Raw genomic sequence first — 22,968 nt, 5'->3', positions numbered from 1 at the left:
CCGACTCCTCGCTCCCCCTATTGCTCTATGTCGCGGCTTCGCCGCACGCGGTCAGCGCCGCACTAGTGCAGGAGCAGCCAGTGCGGCTGGTGAAGTCAGCCACCTGCAGAACACACGTAAGGCCGAGCTCAAAAAAAAATGAAGAGGGCATAGCTCGGCGGACCTGACTCAGCGCCTCCGTCGCTCGACTCAACGCCTCCGCCGCTCCTTTCAGCCGGCGGGTCGCCGCGCCCGCCTCGTCCCTGACCAGCGCGAGGGCAGACACCTCGCCTCCGGCACCAAGGGTCTCCCCCCCGCCTTCGGCGCTGGCACAGCCGTCGCGATCGCCGCGCCAGGCACAACTAGAGCAAGCGGGCCCTCGTCCGACCCTGCAACACGTCAACAAATTAAAAAAAAGAAAAAGAAAAAAAAAATGTGTATATATATATATTTATATAGACTTACCCCCAAGATAATCCTCCACATTAATCTCGGTGCCGAAGTCGGCAACGCGTTTGCCAGGCGCCGGCAACGTTCGGGCCGCCACCGCAGCCTCCGCCACTCCGCTGACCGGCGGCACAACCTTCGTCAGCTTGGAGCCTCCGGCGCCCACCGTCGCCTCCGGCGCCTTGCTAGGCGCAGAGGCGCCCACCTTCGCCGGCAGCGGCGGTTTGCCTCCGCCGGGGGCCGCAGCCTTCGCCGGTCCCCGCTGCCTTTTCGGCCGAGCTTCGTGAACCCGGACAGTCGCCTGGCGTTTCTGCGCCGCACCTTGGCGATCCTTGTCCATCACTGCCCACACAACAGCACCGATATTTTGCCCGTAAGGAAAAACTCTCCACCGATGAACCATACGAGATGTAAAGCAGTCCTCCTCAGCCGCGCAGGGGATAGGAACGTCTTTAGGCCAACAACCCCCGGTAACCCTCAGCATCCGAGCCGAAGACTCCCGGAGCTCGGGCGAAGACATCCTTTCCCCCGGGGCCGCACACGTCCTCATTAACTCTCTAGCAAAACTATCAGATACCCCAAGTCCTCCCATCGCAGTACCTAATTTTCTCTTTTTCGAGGAGGCGGCGGCCACCAGCGCAGGGTCGCCTCCAGTCTCCACCGTCGGTTTCTTCCCACGGCGGTCCGCTTCGTCTTGACCAGGGTAGCCCTCGTACGGCAATTGATTTAATTCGAAGACCCTGTTCAAACGTTCATTTGACCCGCGGATATCAAAGCTGCACTGGCCTTCCGTCCTCGGCACGTAACGCCCCACGAGCCGCACCGCCAAGTCCTCCGCATCACGCACAAAGGCGGCCGGGTCACGGTTTCGCAAATTCAGTGCGAAGCCAGGACTTCGCACCACCCTTCCTCCGTGAAAAGGCATCTGGCGAGGGCACACTTCGCCCAGCGCCCAGCCGTGCGCCAAGGGCCAAACCCCGTACGCCACGAACTCTTCAACTAAATCACGGCCGCTGCTCTGACCGGCGGCGCACCGAAGGGCCCCTTCGTCTGCATCCTCTTCTGCCACTTCAAAAGGCGGATACGCAGAGTAATAGTGAGAGCACATTTCAGACACAGGGAGTCCTTCATGGCCTTCGACAGTGGCCTCAGCAACATAAAACCAAAATTCATTCCAATTGCCCCACTTGTTGCGGGCGCACGGGACCAACTCCACTACTGGCATGGTGGTCTTGCCGGTCTTCGGCGTGAACGTACATGACCCGAACTGGGCAACTCCGCCCTCAACCACCCTTTTCTGCCAATGCAAACAATAATTCTTCGCAAAAACTTCAACTGACGGTTGTCCGCCGTACGAAGTCGTCGCCCAGACATACTTCGCCAGCGCCACTATGGTGTTCGGTGTCAGCTGATGTATTTGAACGCTGAATCTACGCAGGACTTCGCCAACAAACCGGTGCGCAGGCAAGCGGAGTCCGGCGACGAAGAACGCCTCGAAAACAACCAACTCGCCCTCCGGCTCGGGGACTTCCTCCGTCCCCGGAGCACGAGCGACTCCGCCGCCAAAGTAGCCCAACCGCTGCATATCTTCAATACGGGCTGACGTCATCCGTGACACACCAAATTCAACAGAGTCGCCGGCGCGCAACTCCTCCACCATCACGTTACTCAACGTCTCCTCAGACGAGGCGGCGGCCGGCGGCGTGGCGTCGGCGGAAGAAGAAGAGGATGGCATTGCTACGTACCGTCGGCGGCGGCGGGCGGTCTGCTTCACTCGAGCCAGAACGCCGGCGAGCAAAGGGAGCAGCGGAGGAAAAGGAGCAGCGAGACGGCGGGCGGCTAGGGTTTTACGGAGCGCGGAAGGCAAAGTTCAAACCACGCCGCTCCCGCCCCCTTTTATAGGCAGGGCGCGACGCTTCGGGAAACCCGCAATCCGACAGGCCACGACGCTTCGGGAAACCCGCAATCCAACAGTACGCCGTCCATCAACGGTCACATCAAAAACCCCCGCGGAACCACTTCGAGCGAGGGCAGCGTCTCCGCCATCTAGCGACGTCTTCGACACCAGGTGACTTTGTCGAACTGGTCCCTCGGAGGGCAAATGTTGGGGCGAAGGCAAAGACGCCACCCTTCGCTCGAGGCCTTCGCTGCAGCCGCTGGTCCGACAGAGACAAAGCGGGCAGGGACACCCTTCGCAGGACTCGGCACTTTGACGAAGGCCTGCGGCGACGTCCTCCCACGGCGCGTCCTCGTTCAGTCCCAAGGCCCACGTGTGATCTGGCCCATTGTAACGGGCCCCGCGTGGCCGCCTCTGTATTACGGGCCTAACTTGTAAAGGAATACTTGTAATTACAGCTTGTAACCCTGCTTTATGGGAATATTCTGGGGATAAAATAGGTGTCTAGGGGCACATGCGTCCTTAGCACAAGACGCTGGGCGCTCAGATACCTATAAATACCCCCGCACAGTGCCCGTGAGAGGCTAGAAAAACAGAGCTATTGCCCCCGTGCACGTAACCCTGTTGTCACCACCGTTCACCCTTGTTGGCCTTCTTGCTGCTGAGAGCAAGTTCCAACACTAATTAAGTTATTTTATTTGTATATGTAATTTACTTGTATATTATCCTAAATCATATGAGAGAAATAATTATAAACTACATTTATACTATAAAAAAGCAAGTAGAAGAGTTTGCTATAAGTTGTCCATTAGAAATGTAGCATGTAAATCTATAGAATCAATTTCCATATCTCACCCCATGAATTTGAGATATGCTTATATATAAATGTTGGAAAGTTATGGAATGTCACATTCTAAAAAATAGACTACTCCATTAGTTAGATTCCAATTCCTCAAAATCAAGAGAAACAAACGGGCCATAAGGAAAATACCGTGGTATTCAAGTTGATCATTGGATAACTTGAAAGGGGTTGAGTGCAACCCTCGTCCATTGGGACGCCACAACGTGGAAGTAGGCAAGTGTTACTTGGCTGAACCACGGGATAAAGTCGTGTGTCTCTTGTGATTGCTCTCTCTGTGATTATTTGTGTTCGCAAGAGCTCGCCTCATAGACTTGATTAAACTTGCGCTAATATCCCTTAATCAAGCTTGTTGGAATTTAGTGTTGAATTTTACAGGATCACCTATTCACCCCCCTCTAGGTGCTCTCAGGATCTCCATCCAATGGATAGGGTCCGATCTGAACGTATCCCTTCGTTCACCTAATCTAAACCGTTAGATCGATGGCTGATAATCGTGATTGCGTGGGTGATACCCCCTTCGGGATCGATCATGGGTCATTGGATGAAATCGGGCGGTTCAGAACCCTCCTTATCTCTTTAAAAACCGCCGTCGTCGGATCGTGATCCTCGGGTTGTGAGCGCACACCGGTTGGGTGTGAAAACGATCTAATCTCGGTCGATGGATCGTCATCCAAAGGCCATGATCTCTGCGTACCCCTTCGGCCAACACATTTGCTAAAGAGCCCCTGCTTTATACAGTAATCAACCCGCAGTCCGTAGCTATAGAAAGAATATTACCAGGAGGTCCCAAAATTTATAGAAATAACCCCGAGCTCTCTGGAAATCATATCCACAGCCCAGAGCCATTGGGAAAATTCTGAATTAATTCAGCAATTGATTTATAGTAGAAAAATAATTCTAGAAACTGGTTTAATTCATATTTAGTTCATTTTAACTCCAAATTGATCCAATCCAGTTGCAAGAATTTAGTTTTAATGTTGTTCATCATCTAGTACATTTGTTTAGCCAAGAAACTTGAATTAAAATTATTAATTTGAATTACTCTAATCTGGGTACAAAATAACTTCGGAAAATCATAATTTATTCATTTTAACTCTGTTTCGATCCGTTCAAGTTGTGTTAGCTTCATATAAATATTTACTACGCAATAGCAAGATTGATTATATGATATCCCATACTTTTATAATTAGGTAACTAATTTGATTAATCTATGTTTTCTGGATTAGCTTATTCTAATATTAATATAGTAACCTGATCTTCTGGTTATCTTTGGCCTGAAAGATGATTTATAATCAAGTAATGACTTAGATTAAAGTTGAGTTAATTATTTATAAGATATTCTCTCATATGATGTATACTAACCAATTTATAATATAGTTTAATATTTCAATCACATAGATCTTCTATAAAATCATAACTCCGATCTTAGTAATTCTCGAACCCAGGATCTCGTAGCAACGCGTAGATAATTATTATATAGTTGTTCTTATGTTTGGTGTGATGTTAGTTTTATCTATACCATGTTTGTTTGTATTGCTACGACTAACAGTGAGGTCACGAGGATCTGAAGATCATCCTAGTACCTGGAATCTCAAGTCCCAGGCAAGTTGTGCCCTTGACCACTTTTATTTCCCAATAATGTTCTTTATTATCACTTATTCATGCATAGGCTTAATTTTGATGGGACCTATTAGGTCACCCTAGTTTGGTTATCTTGTTACCTTGTTTACCCCTGAACTATTTGGGTAGTTTTGCTATTGCTCTATATGGTTTTGGGTTTAATATTAAATTATGTTCATGTTCCAATTATACTGTTATTTTATTTATTGTTCATGACAAGATCATTATATTAATTGGAACATGGATGGGACACCCTTAGCTGACTAATTAGGAAATCTAGTGAAGACTACCTTACCCGTAAGGGGCAAGGGCAGTAGGGGAGTAGGCGTGTAGGGAGGTTCTCGGGTTGATTTGCTGCGATGGCGGTTAGACGAGGGATTCCTACATTGCTCTTCCTAGAAACTGTAGCGGGTTTTCGGAAGCTAGTGGAACTTTGTGAAGGCCTCGTAGTGGATCCCTAGCCATTCACCTCGGAAGTGTCTAAGGGCCTTGTAAACCCTGGCGACATGGGATACACGACTTGTGGGTAAAGGGTACCACCTCTGCAGAGTGTAAAACTAGTATACTAGCCGTGCTCGCGGTCATGAGCAGCTCAGGACTCTCGCATGATTAAATTATGGAACTAAATTCAATTTGTCATTTGCATTGCATGGGATTTGTTATTAATTTTGTTCTATTATTATTATTATTATGGTTTGGTATTTACTTACATTTAGTAACTGCTAATAAAATTTTGACCAACTTTAAAAGCAATGCTTAGCTTCAACCATCCTTTTTGGTAAGTCTAACACTTCATGAGCTCCCACCTTTGGTGAGTTCATGCACATTATTCCCCACAACTTGTTGAGCGATGAACGTATGTGAGCTCACCCTTGCTGTCTCACACCCCCCACAGGTCAAGAACAGGTACCACAGGATGAGGCGCATGGAGGATGTTGCGTTGTGTTCGTGAGAGGTCTAGGTCGTGGTCTCCCAGTCAACTTTGAGTTGTTGGATCATTGTCTTCATATGATGTAATTATTTTTTTATTTTGTACAGAACTCCTATTATTTAGTAAAGATGTGACATTCGATCCTGTGCCATGATTCATCATATGAGTGAGACTTGGTCCCAGCACACCTGGTGATTGTTCGCGCACAGGTCTTGGTGCCCCAAAACCCGGGTGTGACATAGGGCCCATTTCAAACCTATAGAGCTAATTATTAGTCAGCTAATTAATAAGTTATTAGCTAGATTGAAGCAGCTATCAACTAATAGCTATCTGTGAGGTATAACTAACAATTAGTTGCTCCATTAGCTAATCAGTTCTAAACCTCTCAGCTAATTTTCGTGACTGACTATTAGTTTTAAATTAGATGTTTGGAACATGGCCTTAGTGTAACGGATCTTCCAAAAACCTTAGCTCTCAGGAGCTTGAGAAACTCCTTGACCTCTGGTGTCATCTCATTCTTGGTGTTTAGGCTAAATTCTAGTTGCATATCTTCAAGCATCTCGTCCATCTGATTGATGTCTGTGATATTATTCTCTTTCTCATCTCGTACAACTCTAATATTTTTCTTGCCCTAAAACACACATGTTTCATAATCTGCCACAAAATTGTTTCAATATAGTCAAATAACTTTGTGGTTTGACAGTTGTCGTATGGACACCACGACGACGAGCGAGCGAGAGAGAGAGAGAGAGAAAGAGAGAGAGAGAGAGCACAAACATTGGTCCTTTACAAGGCTTATTTTTGGCGGCCGGCGTCGATCACTGAAAATAAATCCTTTAATTTCGATATTTTGGGTTTAGCTGTCGAAAAAAGTTATTTTTGGCAGACTGCTATCCACCACTGAAAATTACCTTATTTTTGATAGCTAATCACATGCCGTCGAAAATAAACTAGTTTTTTGGCGATCAGTTGCCACTAGCCAAAAATAAGTTAATTTTCGGCAACCAAAAGGCCACCAAAAATTGTGATGGACAACAAAAATTTAGAAATATTTATGTATGTTAGTTTAGCTACTAGAAGGTTTATGTAAAAATTGGAGATCATTTTATTACTGCTTAGTAAGTGTTTCTAAAAAATAATTATAAAATTGATTTAATTCGTAATTAGAACAAAGACAACTTGGGATCTATTGTCGCTACTTCTACCCAGGGTATGGTCACAAAGGGAGGCGTGGCCATAGTGGCTCATGTCTGGAATCAGGCAAAAGTCCTACGGCCCTAGTAGGACCCACATAGATGTCGTGTGGGGTGACTTTTGGGTTAGTTTGTTTCGCCTCTTCAATTTTATCATATATTTATTTTAATGGTATAATATAATATTTTGTCTCTACCTGTAGAAACAATACAGTTTGTCCGATGATATGAGCCTTGACGATCCATATGTGAGGGAGATTTTAACATCGTAGCACAAAGATTTGTGAAGGGCATGATGTATGATGCACAGGTCAGACGATGGTTGTGTGGCACTAGCGCAAAAAGAGTAACATGACTAGAGAGACGGCTAAAAAGATACAACTCACAATTGTGCAGTACAAGGATAGTGACATGGATTAGCTGAGCCTGCACCAAGATGTGTGGTTGTGGTTGTGCGAGTAGTGGGCTTCAAAGGAGTTCATAGTCAGATCTGATAGAAACCATGGCAACCGGTTATGTAAGCCTGATCTCCACCATTTCGGGGCTGATGGTTACGCTGGCATTGCTAAACGGCAGATATAATCAATTTTATTTCTTAAACAAATATGTGGACATGTAATCTTATATTGTAGGCTTCTTGAGATTGTGTCGACCCTTCAGTTGCCAAAGTTTTCTTCCAGGGGCACAAGGGGTCCAAATTTAGATTGACAGGAGATTCTGTGTAACAAGAATGCGACAAAAAGTTTGGTAAGTATGAATATTGACACAGAGTCTCTAATTTCAATGTTTTTTCTCTCTATGTTAGAATTAATATATGTTGACTTTCAATTGAAATGAATGTTTTGTAGGATCGCTATATTGAAATCCCGCGGGAGAAACATGGACATGGCAAGACTGGATGACAGCCACAGTGACAACTTATGCGGCTGGTGGAGGTGTGTCGCATGGGAGGTATGTTAACTTATGTTGCCATTTCATTTTGATAACTATGATTCTTTTTATTATATATATTATAATACTTTGTATAGGTTTTCTATTGGCGACGACGTTGTGGTCTACAAATTTTATAGTATGTAGTTCTCTTCCTCTGTCGGGACTAGTTGGCCCCGATGAGCATCTACACTAGCGGTAGATGCAACAAATGCAACAACAGATGCAAATGCTGCAATCACAACATAAAACCATTTTACCAACCACGATTAAGCATGCATAGATGTAAGGCCTGATATTGGTAGAAGAAAATAAAATAAAATAAATAAAATAAATAAACAAATATAATATTGATGGTGTTTTGAGAATTATTGAAACCCTGGGGAAATTATTGGGACCCTTCCTAGTCATAATCAATTAATAATATTAAATTAGTTAAGCAGCCAGTAAATAAATAATGAAAAGATGCATCCCTTGCTTATAATTTTGTGTGAGGCATGTTATTGAAAACATAACTTAAATTTGACCTCAAAATTTTAAATGAAAACCTAAAGTATAAAATGAGAAAGGAGATCTGTAATAGAGTCATTTAGTACTAGAATTAAATAATGGGAAGGAGAATAAATAATAATATTGAAAATAATAGGATTTGGATTATACAATTGAGATTTGGAAATATGAAATTCAAAAACTGGAATTTGAATTTGGTTTGAGTATTTCAAATTGGAAATAGAAAAGAAAATGGAAAAGAAAAAAACAGAAAAGAAAAAACAGAAAAACCCCTTGGGCCAAATCTTCCCGGCCCAACTCCCTTCCGTCCGCGCCAGCCCAGTCGCAGCCTCCGCCTGACCGGTGGGTTCAGGAGGTCAGCCTCCCTATCTGCGTGCACGCCTTGGCTCACCCCCACTGACTTATGGGCCGGCTCTGTCAGTCACCCACACGGCCACACCTACTTCTTCCTCCTAGATTTGGTGCGCAACAGAATCGCATGGTCGCCGAGAGGGCTTGTGCCGCAGATCACGGGAAGAATCCGAGTCGTCGCAACCTCCGTGTCCTTCCCCCTACGTATAAGTATCGAGGCCATCTCGCCTTCTTGTGCCGCGACTACACCCCATGCTCCCATCACTGGCGTAGGGAGGAGATTGGACCGCCATTCCCGCATCTCACGCTCGCCATGATTGGGACCCGGGGAGGTGTCGCAAGGAATTACCAGACAACGCGGGATCTCGGGCATGTGAATCCTTGGTTGGGGGAACCTCGCGGACCGAAGCAATCGCCCACCGGAGTTCGGCCTCTACCCCGATCCACCCCACGCTGCAGCCAGACTTGCACCAACGAAAATAACCGGTGAGAGGCTCCCGATTGCATCCTCTAGCTGCCTAGAACATGTAGCACCCCCATGATTCGTTACTTAATCCCCTCGAGAGTGGTTAATTGCTCGCCGGAGATCCTTGCCGCTTTGGCCGTGGGTAGCACCATTGATGTTCTTGCACCAGATGGAAAGGGTCCGGTTAGGTTCTCCTTGTCTCCCTAATCACAAAACACGGTCCACCCTCAGGATTTGGGCTCTGGGTCGTCGCTCGGTGTTGCCCCAGTGGGTCACCGCCGCAGGGGGGAACGACGCCGCTGTGTTTGGATTTCTAGGTAGGTGATGGGCATCTAGCCGTCCATCCCGCGATGATCGGCTAAGATTAGAAGTAGAGTACCCCTTGGGTGTATTAAACCAGTGTCGTTTGATCGTGGGCGAATGACCGAGATCTGATCGTGATACTTTAACATCTGGAGCGTAGATATCTCATCCTACGACCATAGTTATGTATCGGTTCGTGCCTTGGTGTATCTAATCAAGACCATTGTTACCCGATCTGGCGGTCGAGATATGAGCATACCCTTCGGCCGCGGCAAACTTGCAAAGGAGCCCTTGACTTATTCAAAAACAAATATGTTGTCCTTATCTACATGAAGATCGTCTCGGAATGGTCCTTTTAATTATAAAGAAGCCCTTGGACTTTCTCGTTATCATGTATTCAATCCAGAATCATTAGGAATATTCAAAAGTAAATCAGAAAATGGTTTTTAGTATAAAAATAATTCCAGAAACTTGGTTAGTTCATATTTGATTAGTTTTAACTCCTTTTTAACCCATTCTAGTGGCATTAATTTTGTTTTAATATTGTTTATCACCTAGTAACTCTGTTTAGACATGAAACATAGATTAAAATTGTCTACTTAATTTATTCCATACCAAGCACTTAATAACTTCAGAAAATCATAACTCAATAATCATAGCTCCAAATTTAGTGGTTCTCGTATCCACAATCTCGTAGCGACGCATAGATCATTATTATGCAGTTTGTTCTTATGTTTTGTGTGATGTCAATTTTGCCTATACCCTGTTTGTTTTTATTGCTACGACTAGCGCAAGGTTACGAGTCATCTGAAGATCATCCTGGTACCTGGAATCTGGAGTCCCAGGCAAGTTGTGCCCTTGATCACTCCTTTTACCTAATAACGTTCGCTATTTGTCGGCGTTTCGAGACAGGGGGGTCCCTAAGCCGACGAGTGAGTGTGCTGCGTGCCCCAGCCCAGATGGGTCGAGCGCGTGGGCGAGCGCGAAGGGGGGAGAGGCGAGGTGGCCGGAGTCGAGAGTGAGAGAGGTGGAAGTCCCGCGGCCTTCGTGTTCGTCCCGCGCCTAGGTCGGGTGCGCTTGCAGTAGGGGGGTTACAAGCGTCCACGCGGGTGAGGGAAGCGAGCGGCCCCAAGAGAGCGCCTGTCCCGTCCTCGGTCCCGCGTGGCCAACCTTCTCTGAGAAGGCCCTGGTCCTTCCTTTTATAGTCGTAAGGAGAGGATCCAGGTGTACAATGGGGGGTGTAGCAGAGTGCTACGTGTCTAGCGGAGGGAGAGCTAGCGCCCTAGGTACATGCCAATGTGGCAGCCGGAGAGATCTGGGCACCCTGCTGGCGTAATGTCGTGGCTGTCGGAGGTGCGGCGGAGCCTGGCGGAGGGACAGCTGTTGGAGCGGTCGAGTCCCTGCTGACGTCGTTCTGCTTCCGTAAGAGAGCTGGGGGCCGCCGTCGTCATAGAGCTTGTGGAGCGCCATCATTGCCCCTCCGGCGGAGCTGGCCGGATGGGACGCCGGTCTTGTTCTCCGTGACCCGAGTCGATTCGGGGTAGGATGATGATGGCGCTTCCTGTTGACGTGGCGGTCTGTGCCCTAGGCAGGGCGACGTGGGGGTTCCTCCGAAGCCGAGGTTGAGTCTGCCTTCCGTTGCCGTGGCCGAGCCCGAGCCATGGGGTCGGGCGAGGCGGAAGTCGTTCGGCCGAGGCCAGGGCGGAGTCCGAGCCCTGGGGTCGGGCGAAGCGGAGTTTCGTCGTCTTCCGGGTCTTAGCCCGAGTCCGAGCCCTGGGGTCAGGCAGAGCGGAGTTCGCCGTCTTCCGGGTCTTAGCCCGAGTCCGAGCCCTGGGGTCGGGCGGAGCGGAGTTCGTCGTCTTCCGGGTCTTAGCCCGAGTCCGAGCCCTGGGGTCGGGCGGAGCGGAGTTCGCCGTCTTCCGGGTCTTAGCCCGAGTCCGAGCCCTGGGGTCGGGCGGAGCGGAGTTCGCCGTCTTCCGGGTCTTAGCCCGAGTCCGAGCCCTGGGGTCGGGCGGAGCGGAGTTCGCCGTCTTCCGGGTCTTAGCCCGAGTCCGAGCCCTGGGGTCGGGCGGAGCGGAGTTCGCCGTCTTCCGGGTCTTAGCCCGAGTCCGAGCCCTGGGGTCGGGCGGAGCGGAGTTCGCCGTCTTCCGGGTCTTAGCCCGAGTCTGAGCCCTGGGGTCGGGCGGAGCGGAGTTCGCCGTGGCACCTTTGCCAAGACCTGACTGCCGGTCAGACTCACTCTGTCGAGTGGCGCTGCAGTCGGAGTGGCGCAGGCGGCGCTGTCCCTCTGTCAGACTGGTTAGTGGAGCGGTGGAGTGATGGCGGTCACTTCGGCTCTGCCGGGGGCGCGTGTCAGGATAAAGGTGTCAGGCCACCTTTGCGTTAAATGCCCCTGCAATTTGGTCAGTCGGTGTGGTGATTTAGTCAAGGTTGCTTCTGAGCGAAGCCAAGGCCTCGGGCGAGCCGGTGATGTGTCCGCCATAAAAAGGGGGGCCTCGGGCGAGACGGAAGTCTCTCGAGGTCGGCTGCCCTTGGCCGAGGCTAGGCTCGGGTGAAGCGTGATCGGGTCACTCGTGTGGACTGATCCCTGACTTAATCGTACCCATCAGGCCTTTGCAGCTTTATGCTGATGGGGGTTACCAGCTGAGAATTAGGCGTCTTGAGGGTACCCCTAATTATGGTCCCCGACAGTAGCCCCCGAGCCTCGAAGGGAGTGTTAGCACTCGCTTGGAGGCTTTTGTCGCACTTTTTTGCAAGGGGACCAGCCTTTCTCGGTTGCCTTTCGTTCCGGCGGGTGCGCGCGAGCGCACCCGCCGGGTGTAGCCCCCGAGGCCTCGGAGGAGTGGTTACACTCCTTCGAGGTCTTAATACCTCGCGTAACGCTTCGGCTGGCCTGGTCGTTCCCTCATGCGAACTGGCCGTAGCCCGGGTGCACGGTCGGGGCCCAAGCTCTCGGGCTGGTATGTTGACGCTGTCAACGATTTGGCCGGAGCCGGTTTTTGCGAGAGCAGCCCCCGAGCCTCCGCACAGGGCGAGAGGACGATCAGGGACAGACTCGACTTTTTACATACGCCCCTACGTCGCCTTTCCGCAAGGAGGAGGGGGGGAGGGCGCCATGTTACCCTCGATGGGCACCGAACATGGTGTCTCCGGTGAGCTGCAAGCGGGTAATCCGAGTGGACGTCCGTGCCCCGTTCGTTGGGGGTCGGCTAGGGGCCCAGAGGCACGCCCAAAAGTACCTGCGGGTGATTTGCCGGACCCGGTCCCCTGGCGACGGGGTCCGAGGGCTCGATGCCTCCCTCCGATGGGATTCCGTTACAAGATCGTTCCCGCTGGTCTCGGAAATGTCCTAGGGTACCTCGGGAGCGCAGCCCGAGCCTCGGTTATGTATCGAACGTACCCCTGGTCATCCCTCGCTCGGTGTCTGAGGTGACTGTGAACCCTTCGGGGGCCAGCCTTCGAACCCCTGATCAGTAATGGGCGCGGAGCCCGAGTAGCCTGAGGCGGCCATGGAACCCTTCGGGGGGCTGGCCTTCGAACCCCTGACCAGTAGTGGGTGTCGGGCCCACGCGATCTGAGGCGGCTGTTGAACCCTTCGGAGGGCCAGCCTTCGAACCCCTGATCAGTAGTGGGGGGCTCGGAGCCCGGTTCCTTCGCGGAGAAGGATCCCTTTCGGGGTATCCCCCTTTCCCGGTCCCTGTTGCAAGAGATAGAGAAAGAGGAAAACGGAAAAGGATACGAAATCGAACGACGTGGCGTACCTTTTCTGACGCGGTTATTATGGCGAAGGTGAATTGTCGCGCGCTCCTTCCGTCAGAGGCGCCGCATGTCCCGCCGTGGAGTCAATGCGACGGGGCGAGTGGTTGGCGGGGCGGCCGTTGCGCGCGTGCGATCCGTTCAAGGAACGGGTCACGGGTGCACCGTTTCCACGCCGTGAGAGGAGGCTCTCTTGCCGTCCCGGGATGGGACGTGAGCCTGGCTGACGACGTGGCCGCTGCGCCCGCCCGCCTGCCACCGCTATTACTGCCGGCCCACTTTCGGTCGCTTTGACCGACGCGCCAGGCTGGCGCAGTTGGGTCGCCTCGAGTCGCGGCATTGGCTCCGCAACCGAAGAGGCGCGATGGTGGCACAAGTGGCAGTGCGGTTGTTTGCATGCAGCAACTGGCGCGCCGGTTGCTCGACGCGTGGGCCTGGGTTCCCAAGCTGACGCGTCAGAAGTTGGAGAAGCGCGTCCACCTGGCGCGGTTGCATGCCGCCTGCATGGCTGCCCGCCCCTTCTGCCCGTTGGTCTGGGCGAAAATGGGGGGTCGCTTGTAACCGCTGGACGGTCGTGCGCACCACGCACGGCGGTTTGGCTTCTTCTGCCCTGAGCCGGCTTGCATGACATGTGGGACCCAGCCCCCGAGCCGCAGGGGAGGGCCTTGGAGCGTGTTGGAGAAGACTCAGCCTGTGGCGCCTGGGGGCGCACGTAGGGAGAGTTGCCTTTAAAAGGAGGGAGACTCCTTTCGGAAGGCAACCATGTCTTCTTCCTCCCTTAAGCGTCGTGTCTTCCCATCTTCCAAGCCCCCGGATGGGGGGTGTCCGCCGCCTTTCCGCCTCCTCGTTGGAGGAACGCAACTCCATGGGAGTTGGTACCTTTCAGCCATCGTTCGGCTTCAAGGATTTTCATCACGCAGCCCGGTCGCACCCCTTCACCGGCGGTCACCCGAGATGGCGGCCTCCGGCTTGATGGTGGGGGAAAGCGAGCCGGGCTGCGGCTTCTGCCCCTCCCTCAGCCTCAAGGATTTTCATCACCAAGGCTGGGGAGGGGAGAGTGCCGAGTTGGGGTCGGCCCCTGCGTGGGCGGTGGCCCGCTCCTTCACTCAGTGATGGGGGGAGAAGCGGGTATTGCCCGTGGCGTCCGGCAGCTGCAGCGTGCCCGGTCTTCAGCCGCGAGTGGCTTCGGGGCCGCTCACGGCGCCGGCGTCCGCCACGGCAGCTGGAAAAGGTTCTTCCGCCGGCGCGGCGGCCGGGACCGGCCACGGGCTGACTTCCAACTTCTCGGCCTTCTGCCCGTCCTTGCCTCACAAGTTTTGGCATGGGCGGGGGCCTCCTGGCAGCGGCATCGACCCCGAGGTCAGTGCTGCCGCTGTTCGGCCCCCCGGAGCAGAAGTCGTCGTTGTCGCCGCTGCCGGAGCAGGTGACGGCGCGCCGTTCGTCGGCCTTCCGTCGCTCTGCAGGCCTCCCCCCTCGGAGTGGGGTTGTTCTTGCCTGCGGAGGGGGGAACCGGAGTTTCGTTGGTAATGGCATTTCGAATGCCAGTGTTTTCTGTTCATTGTGGCTGTCGGGGCCTGAACATGTATGTAATTTCGGCACGGAGCCGTGTTTTTTCCTCACTTTCGAGCACTAAGTCTCGCCTGTTGATTATCTGACCCGCTTTACCAAGCATGAGTCGCCCCGTGTTAAGGTGACGGGTGAGGTATCCGTATCCCGGAGGCGTAGGAATCCCTCGGCCCGTTCGGCCTTGTCGTCTGGGGCTCCTCTAGCTTAGTTAAAGAGACCCCTCGGCCGCCCTTCGGTGGGCCGAGGCCAGGGGTAGCGATATCAGTATGAACAAAGGCGGAGTTGGCTCGAGAATGGGAACCTGGTTGGCCGGAGCCTAGCCGTGTTGTCCGTCAGCGGAGCCGACACCAAAGTCGATCAGTCGAGGCCTCGGGCCGGGCTGGCGCCCTTGGAAGCTGGTTGACCAAGGCCCCAGGGGTAACCGGTCGAGCCGCCTGCTCGGGCCGGATTCCCGGAGGAGTCCCTGGGCCGCGTCGCCGCCCGAGGCTGGGTTGGGCTTTGCTGAAGACGTCGTCGATGCCGAGGGTGCTACGGCTCCCTTCAGCGTGAAGACCCGAGCCCTCGCCACGCTTGCGAAGCTGCGCCTTTTTTCCTCTTGTTTCGAGCATCTGGACTCTGTCGGTAACAGGGATGTTTGTGTGAGCGAGAGTTGCTTTTCGCGGAAGGGACGAGTGAGGTATCCGTATCCTAGAGGCGTGGGAATCCCTCGGCTCGGTCAGCCTTGCCGCTTACGCGTACTTTCACCCGTCCATGAGGCCCTGTCCCTGACTTAGCCGAGAAAGCTTGAAGGACTGCTTCGGCAGGAGAGCTTCCGAACGTGAAGACTTGTTCGGTCCACGGAGTCGCTTTATCCGAGCGCAAGTTACTTATCGCAGAAGGTGATGAGTGAGGTATCCGTATCCCGGAGGCGTAGGAGTCCCTCGGCTCGGTCAGCCTTGGCTGCTTACGTGTACTCCGTCGTTTCCAGGATCCGCTTTTCGAAGTAGTCAAGAAGCACGAAAGAAATCCTGCTAAAAAGAGATCCTTTTTCGAGGAAAAATTCGACGCAGAGGGGGTCTCCCCCCTTTTAGCCCCCGAGGGAGGGTCGGGCTTTGCCGAGGCTAGGCCGACCCTTCCTTGACGACTAAACTTTGCGTAGGTGCGAGGTATATGAACAACTTGAAAACATCTTAAGGGTAGAAGCGACGTAGCTGTTTGATGTTCCAAGCGTTGTCGTAGATTTCGCCTTGATTGTTGGCCAGCTTGTATGTTCCGGGCTTCAGAACTTTGGCGATGACGAATGGCCCTTCCCAGAGGGGCGTGAGCTTGTGCCTCCCTCGGGCGTCTTGCCGCAGCCGGAGCACCAGATCGCCCACCTGGAGTTCTCGGGACCGGACCCCTCGGGCGTGGTAGCGTCGCAGGGACTGTTGGTACCGCGCCGAGTGTAGTAAGGCCCTGTCCCGAGCTTCCTCCAGCTGGTCCAGCGATTCCTCTCGGCTAGCTTGGTTGCTTTGTTTGGTGTAGGCCCTCGCCCTCGGGGAGCCGTATTCCAGGTCAGTGGGCAAGATAGCTTCAGCCCCATAGACCAGGAAAAACGGCGTGAAGCCCGTGGCACGACTCGGCGTCGTCCTTAGGCTCCAGACCACCGAGGGGAGCTCCTTCATCCATCGCTTGTCGAATTTGTTGAGGTCGTTGTAGATCCGAGGCTTGAGCCCTTGTAGAATCATGCCGTTGGCACGCTCTACTTGCCCATTCGTCATGGGATGAGCCACGGCGGCCCAGTCCACCCGGATATGGTGATCCTCGCAAAAATCCAAGAATTTTTTGCCGGTGAACTGGGTGCCGTTGTCGGTGATGATGGAGTTCGGGACCCCGAAGCGATAGATGATGTTGGTGAAGAACGCCACCGCCTGCTCGGACCTGATGCTGTTCAGAGGTCGGACCTCGATCCACTTGGAGAATTTGTCGATGGCAACCAGCAGGTGCGTGTAGCCCCCGGGCGCCTTCTGCAAGGGGCCGACGAGGTCCAGACCCCATACAGCGAAGGGCCAGGTGATGGGTATTGTCTACAGAGCCTGAGCGGGCAGGTGCGTCTGCTTCGCGTAGAATTGGCACCCTTCGCAGGTGCGGACAATTCTAGTGGCGTCAGCCACCGCCGTTGGCCAGTAGAAGCCTTGCCGGAAAGCATTTCCGACAAGGGCTCGGGGCGCTGCGTGGTGGCCGCAAGCCCCCGAGTGTATTTCTCGCCGCAGTTCCCGACCTTCGGCGATGGAGATGCATCGCTGGAGGATGCCCGAGGGGCTGCGATGGTAGAGCTCCTCTTCGTCGCCCAGCAAGACGAATGACTTGGCGCGTCGCGCTACCCGCCGAGCCTCGGCTTGGTCGAGGGGTAGCTCTCCTCGGCGGAGATATTGCAGGTACGGGGCCTGCCAATCTTGATCTGGCGTGGCCCCGCTCTGCCCTTCCTCGATGTTCAGTGCCCCGCCCTCGGGGGCCGAGGGTACCTCGGGCTGTGCCGAGGGTACCTCGGGCTGAGCCGAGGGTACCTCGGGCTCGGGCGCGTCGTCGAGCTTGACGGAGGGTTGATGCAGATCCCGGGAGAAGATGTCCGGGGGGACTGTCGTTCGTCCCGAGGCTATCTTAGCCAGCTCGTCTGCGGTTTCGTTGTAGCGCCGAGCGATGTGGTTGAGCTCGAGCCCGAAGAACTTGTCTTCCAGGCGCCGAACCTCGTCGCAGTAGGCCTCCATCTTCGGGTCGCGGCAGTGGGAGTTCTTCATGACTTGGTCGATGACGAGCTGCGAATCGCCGCGGGCCTCGAGGCGTCTGACCCCTAGCTCGATGGCGATCCGCAATCCGTTGACCAGAGCTTCGTACTCGGCCACATTGTTGGACGCCGGGAAATGGAGGCGCAGCACGTAGCGTAGGTGCTTTCCGAGGGGCGAGATGAAGAGCAGGCCTGCGCCAGCCCCCGTCTTCATCAGCGACCCGTCGAAAAACATGGTCAAGAGCTCCGGTTGGATCGGAGTCGTTGGCAGCTGGGTGTCGACCCATTCGGCCACGAAATCCGCCAACACCTGGGACTTGATGGCCTTCCGAGGGGCGAACGAGATCGTTTCGCCCATGATTTCCACCGCCCACTTTGCGATCCTGCCCGAGGCCTCTCGGCACTGGATGATCTCCCCCACGGGGAAGGATGACACCACAGTTACCGGATGAGACTCGAAGTAGTGTCGCAGCTTCCGCCTCGTCAGGATCACAGCATACAGCAGCTTTTGAACTTGTGGGTAGCGGATCTTAGTCTCGGACAGCACTTCGCTGATGAAGTAGACCGGCCTCTGAACGGGCAATGCATGCCCTTCCTCTTGCCTTTCGACCACAATCGCGGCGCTAACCACCTGAGTGGTCGCGGCGACGTAGACCAAGAGGGCTTCTCCGTCCGCCGGGGGCACCAAGACAGGCGCCTTTGTAAGGAGCGCCTTCAGGTTGCCGAGGGCTTCCTCGGCCTCAGGGGTCCAAGCGAAACACTCGGCCTTCCTTAAGAGGCGGTACAGAGGCAGACCTCTTTCGCCGAGGCGTGAGATGAAACGGCTCAGGGCCGCGAGGCATCCCATGACCCTTTGTACCCCTTTTAAGTCCTTGATGGGTCCCATGCTGGTGATGGCCGCGATCTTCTCCGGGTTGGCTTCGATGCCTCGCTCGGAGACGATGAACCCTAGGAGCATGCCTCGGGGCACCCCGAAGACACACTTCTCAGGATTAAGCTTGACTCCTTTCGCCTTGAGACACCGGAATGTCACTTCAAGGTCGGAGAGGAGGTCGGAAGCCTTCCTTGTCTTGACTACGATGTCATCGACGTAGGCCTCGACTGTGCGACCGATGTGTTCGCCGAACACATGGTTCATGCACCGCTAGTACGTCGCGCCCGCATTCCTCAATCCGAACGGCATGGTGACATAGCAGTACATGCCGAACGGCGTGATGAAAGAAGTCGCGAGCTGGTCGGACTCTTTCATCCGGATCTGGTGATACCCTGAGTAGGCATCGAGGAAGGACAGGGTTTCGCACCCAGCGGTGGAATCCACGATTTGGTCGATGCGAGGCAGAGGGTAGGGAACCTTCGGACATGCTTTGTTGAGACCAGTGTAGTCTACACACATCCGCCATTTCCCCCCTTTCTTCCTCACAAGCACAGGGTTGGCAAGCCATTCGGGATGGAATACCTCTTTGATGAACCCTGCTGCCATTAGCTTGTGGATCTCTTCGCCAATCGCTCTGCGCTTCTCCTCGTCGAATCGGCGCAGAGGCTGCCTGACGGGTCAGGCTCCGGCCCGAATATCCAGCGAGTGCTCGGCGACATCCCTCGATATGCCGGGCATGTCCGAGGGACTCCACGCGAAGACGTCGGCGTTTGCGCGGAGAAAGTCGACGAGCACTGCTTCCTATTTGGGGTCGAGCCCGGAACCAATCCGGACCTGCTTGGTGGTGTCGCCGCTGGGGTCAAGAGGGACGGCCTTGACCGTCTCCGCTGGCTCGAAGTTGCCGGCGTGGCGCTTCACGTCTGGCACCTCCTTGGAGAGGTTCTCCAGGTCGGCGATGAGGGCCTCGGACTCGGCGAGGGCCTCGGCGTACTCCACGCACTCCACGTCGCATTCGAACGCGTGTTTGTACGTGGGGCCGACGGTGATGACCCCGTTGGGGCCCGGCATCTTGAGCTTCAGGTAGGTGTAGTTGGGGACGGCCATGAACTTCGCGTAGCATGGCCTCCCTAGCACGGCGTGGTAGGTTCCTCGGAACCCGACCACCTCGAACGTCAGGGTCTCCCTTCGGAAGTTGGAGGGTGTCCCGAAGCAGACGGGGAGGTCGAGTCGCCCGAGGGGCTGGACGCGCTTCCCAGGGATGATCCCGTGGAAGGGCGCAGCACCTGCTCGGACGGAGGACAGATCGACGCGCAGGAGCTTGGTGAGCCTGACATCGTAGACAACGGGGTCGACGACGAGCGGGTATTTCCCCGGGCTCGGCACATGATCGGGGTGGTCGGCCTGGTCGAAAGTGATGGGCTTGTCGGACCAGTCTAGGTAGACTGGCGCCGCCACCTTCACCGAGCAGACCTCCCGGCGCTCTTGCTTGCGGTGCCGAGCCGAGGTATCCGCCACATGCCCTCCATAGATCATGAAGCAGTCGCGGACCTCGGGGAATTCTCCTGCGAGGTGATCTTCGTTCTTGTCGTCGTCGCGGGCCCTGCCACCCTCGGCGGGTGGCCCGGCCCTGTGGAAGTGACGCCGAAGCATAACGCACTCCTCGAGGGTGTGCTTGACGGGCCCCTGATGGTAGGGGCACGGCTCCTTGAGCATCTTGTCGAAGAGGTTCGCACCTCCGGGGGGCTTCCGAGGGTTCTTATACTCGGCGGCGGCAACAAGGTCCGCGTCAGCGGCGTCGCGTTTCGATTGCGACTTCTTCTTGCCTTTCTTCTTGGCGCTGCGCGGAGCAGACGCCTCGGGAACCTCTTCCGATGGGCGGCCCTGGGGCTGCTTGTCCTTTCGGAAGATAGCCTCGACCGCCTCCTGGCCAGAGGCGAACTTGGTGGCGATGTCCATCAGCTCGCTCGCCCTGGTGGGGGTTTTGCGACCCAGCTTGCTCACCAGGTCGCGGCAAGTGGTGCCGGCGAGGAACGCGCCGATGACATCCGAGTCGGTGATGTTGGGCAGCTCGGTACGCTGCTTCGAGAATCGCCGGATATAGTCCCGGAGCGACTCCCCCGGCTGTTGCCGGCAGCTTCGAAGGTCCCAGGAATTCCCGGGGCGCACGTATGTGCCCTGGAAATTGCCAGCGAAGGCTTGGACCAAGTCGTCCCAGTTGGAGATCTGCCCCGGAGGCAGGTGCTCCAACCAGGCGCGAGCAGTGTCGGAGAGGAACAGGGGGAGGTTACGGATGATGAGGTTGTCGTCGTCCGTTCCACCCAGTTGGCAGGCAAGGCGGTAGTCCGCGAGCCACAGTTCCGGTCTCGTTTCCCCTGAGTACTTTGTGATAGTAGTCGGGGGTCGGAACCGGGTCGGGAATGGCGCCCGTCGGATGGCCCGACTGAAGGCCTGCGGACCGGGTGGTTCGGGCGAGGGACTCCGATCCTCCCCGCTGTCGTAGCGCCCCCCACGCCTGGGGTGGTAGCCTCGGCGCACCCTTTCGTCGAGGTGAGCCCGACGGTCGCGTCGATGGTGCTCGTTGCCGAGGTGGCCCGGGGCCGCAGGCGCGGTGTTGCGCGTGCGCCCGGTGTAGACCGAGGCTTCCCGCATGAATCAGGAAGTTGCGGCATGAGGTTCCGAGGGATAACCTTGCCTTCGGGAGGCAGTGCTCTCGGCCCGCCGGACCGCAGCGCCTTCCAGGAGATTCTTGAGTTCTCCCTGGATTCGCCGACCCTCGGTGGTTGACGGCTCCGGCATCGCGCGGATGAGCATTGCTGCGGTTGCCAGGTTCTGACCAACCCCGCTGGATGCGGGCGGCGGCCTGGTCCTGACATCGTTGGCGACGCGGTGCTGGAGACCTTGGGGCAGGTGACGTATTTCTCCGGCCAGGGGTTGGCCCACCCACGCCTGTCCGACGTCCCGACGGATTGGCTCAAGCGCTCCTGTTCCCTCGTTGAGCCTGGCCTGCGCCTCGCGGACTTGCTCGAGTTGTGGGTCGTAACCCCCCACCGGAGCGGGGACCACAGCTAGCTCCCGTGGGATGTCGGCGCGAGGCACCGGCCTAGGGAGATCACCGTCCTCCGGCATGCCAAGATGGTTGCCTTCGGAGGGATCCCCTAGCTCGATGTGGAAACATTCGCGGCTTGGGCCGCAGCTCTCGTCGCCAAGGCTGCGGCTTCCATCGGAACAGTCGGATAGGCAGTAGTCGCATGCGGTCATGAAGTCCCGCACGGCACTGGGGTTGCCAAGTCCGGAGAAATCCCAACCGATGCTGGGATCGTCATCTTCCTCGGACCCAGAGGGCCCGTAGGTCGAGACGTCCGTTAGTCGGTCCCAAGGCGACCGCATACGGAACCTCAGTGGGGTTGCACTCGCCTCAATGAGAGCGCCCGCCAAAACGAGGTCGTTTGGCGGGTTGAGGCCAAGTCGAAATGACGCAAGATGGGAGTTAGTCGTTACCTTTTGGTCGACGAGGAGCGACGTAGTCACATCGGGGACTGGTTGCACCATCATCTCTGGTCCGAGGGCGACGTCCCGCAGGCTTTCCGCGAGCGCGCCGGCGTCGTCTTCTTGCTCGGGGTCAGCGTGCCGCGGGGGGACGGCGCTTGCCTCCGTCTTGAACGCGAGGTCGACGTCCGGTGTGCCTTCCGTCGGGGTGTCGGGGGCGTCGATTCGCTCGACGGCCGACGAAGCGCGGCCTCCCACCTGGCCTTGACGGCCCCGTCTCCTCCTCCGTTGGCGGGGGAGAGAACGGAGCGAGCCCGAATGTTGCCCTTCCACCACGCGGGGAAGACGTCATCGATTCCGCCGCCGGCGGGTGGGTTGTCGGCCGCCATTGTCGTAGTCGCGCGGCGGTGGAAGAAGTATCATGTCGTAGCTGCCGTCGAAGGACATGAACTCAAGAGTCCCGAAACGAAGCACCGTCCCGGGGCGGAGAGGTTGCTGGAGACTGCCCATCTGGAGCTTGATGGGGAGCTGTTCGTCAGCACGCAGCAGGCCCCTACCTGGCGCGCCAACTGTCGGCGTTTCGAGACAGGGGGGTCTCTAAGCCGACGAGTGAGTGTGCTGCGTGCCCCAGCCCAGATGGGTCGAGCGCGTGGGCGAGCGTGAGAGAGGTGGAAGTCCCGCGGCCTTCGTGTTCGTCCCGCGCCTAGGTCGGGTGCGCTTGCAGTAGGGGGGTTACAAGCGTCCACGCGGGTGAGGGAAGCGAGCGGCCCCAAGAGAGCGCCTGTCCCGTCCTCGGTCCCGCGCGGCCAACCTTCTCTGAGAAGGCCCTGGTCCTTCCTTTTATAGTCGTAAGGAGAGGATCCAGGTGTACAATGGGGGGTGTAGCAGAGTGCTACGTGTCTAGCGGAGGGAGAGCTAGCGCCCTAGGTACATGCCAATGTGACAGCCGGAGAGATCTGGGCACCCTGCTGGCGTAATGTCGTGGCTGTCGGAGGTGCGGCGGAGCCTGGCGGAGGGACAGCTGTTGGAGCGGTCGAGTCCCTGCTGACGTCGT

The sequence above is a fragment of the Zea mays genome, chromosome 2 (genome assembly GCF_902167145.1).
Source record: "Zea mays cultivar B73 chromosome 2, Zm-B73-REFERENCE-NAM-5.0, whole genome shotgun sequence".
Taxonomy (NCBI): domain Eukaryota; kingdom Viridiplantae; phylum Streptophyta; class Magnoliopsida; order Poales; family Poaceae; genus Zea; species Zea mays.
This window is presented reverse-complemented; position numbering follows the sequence as displayed.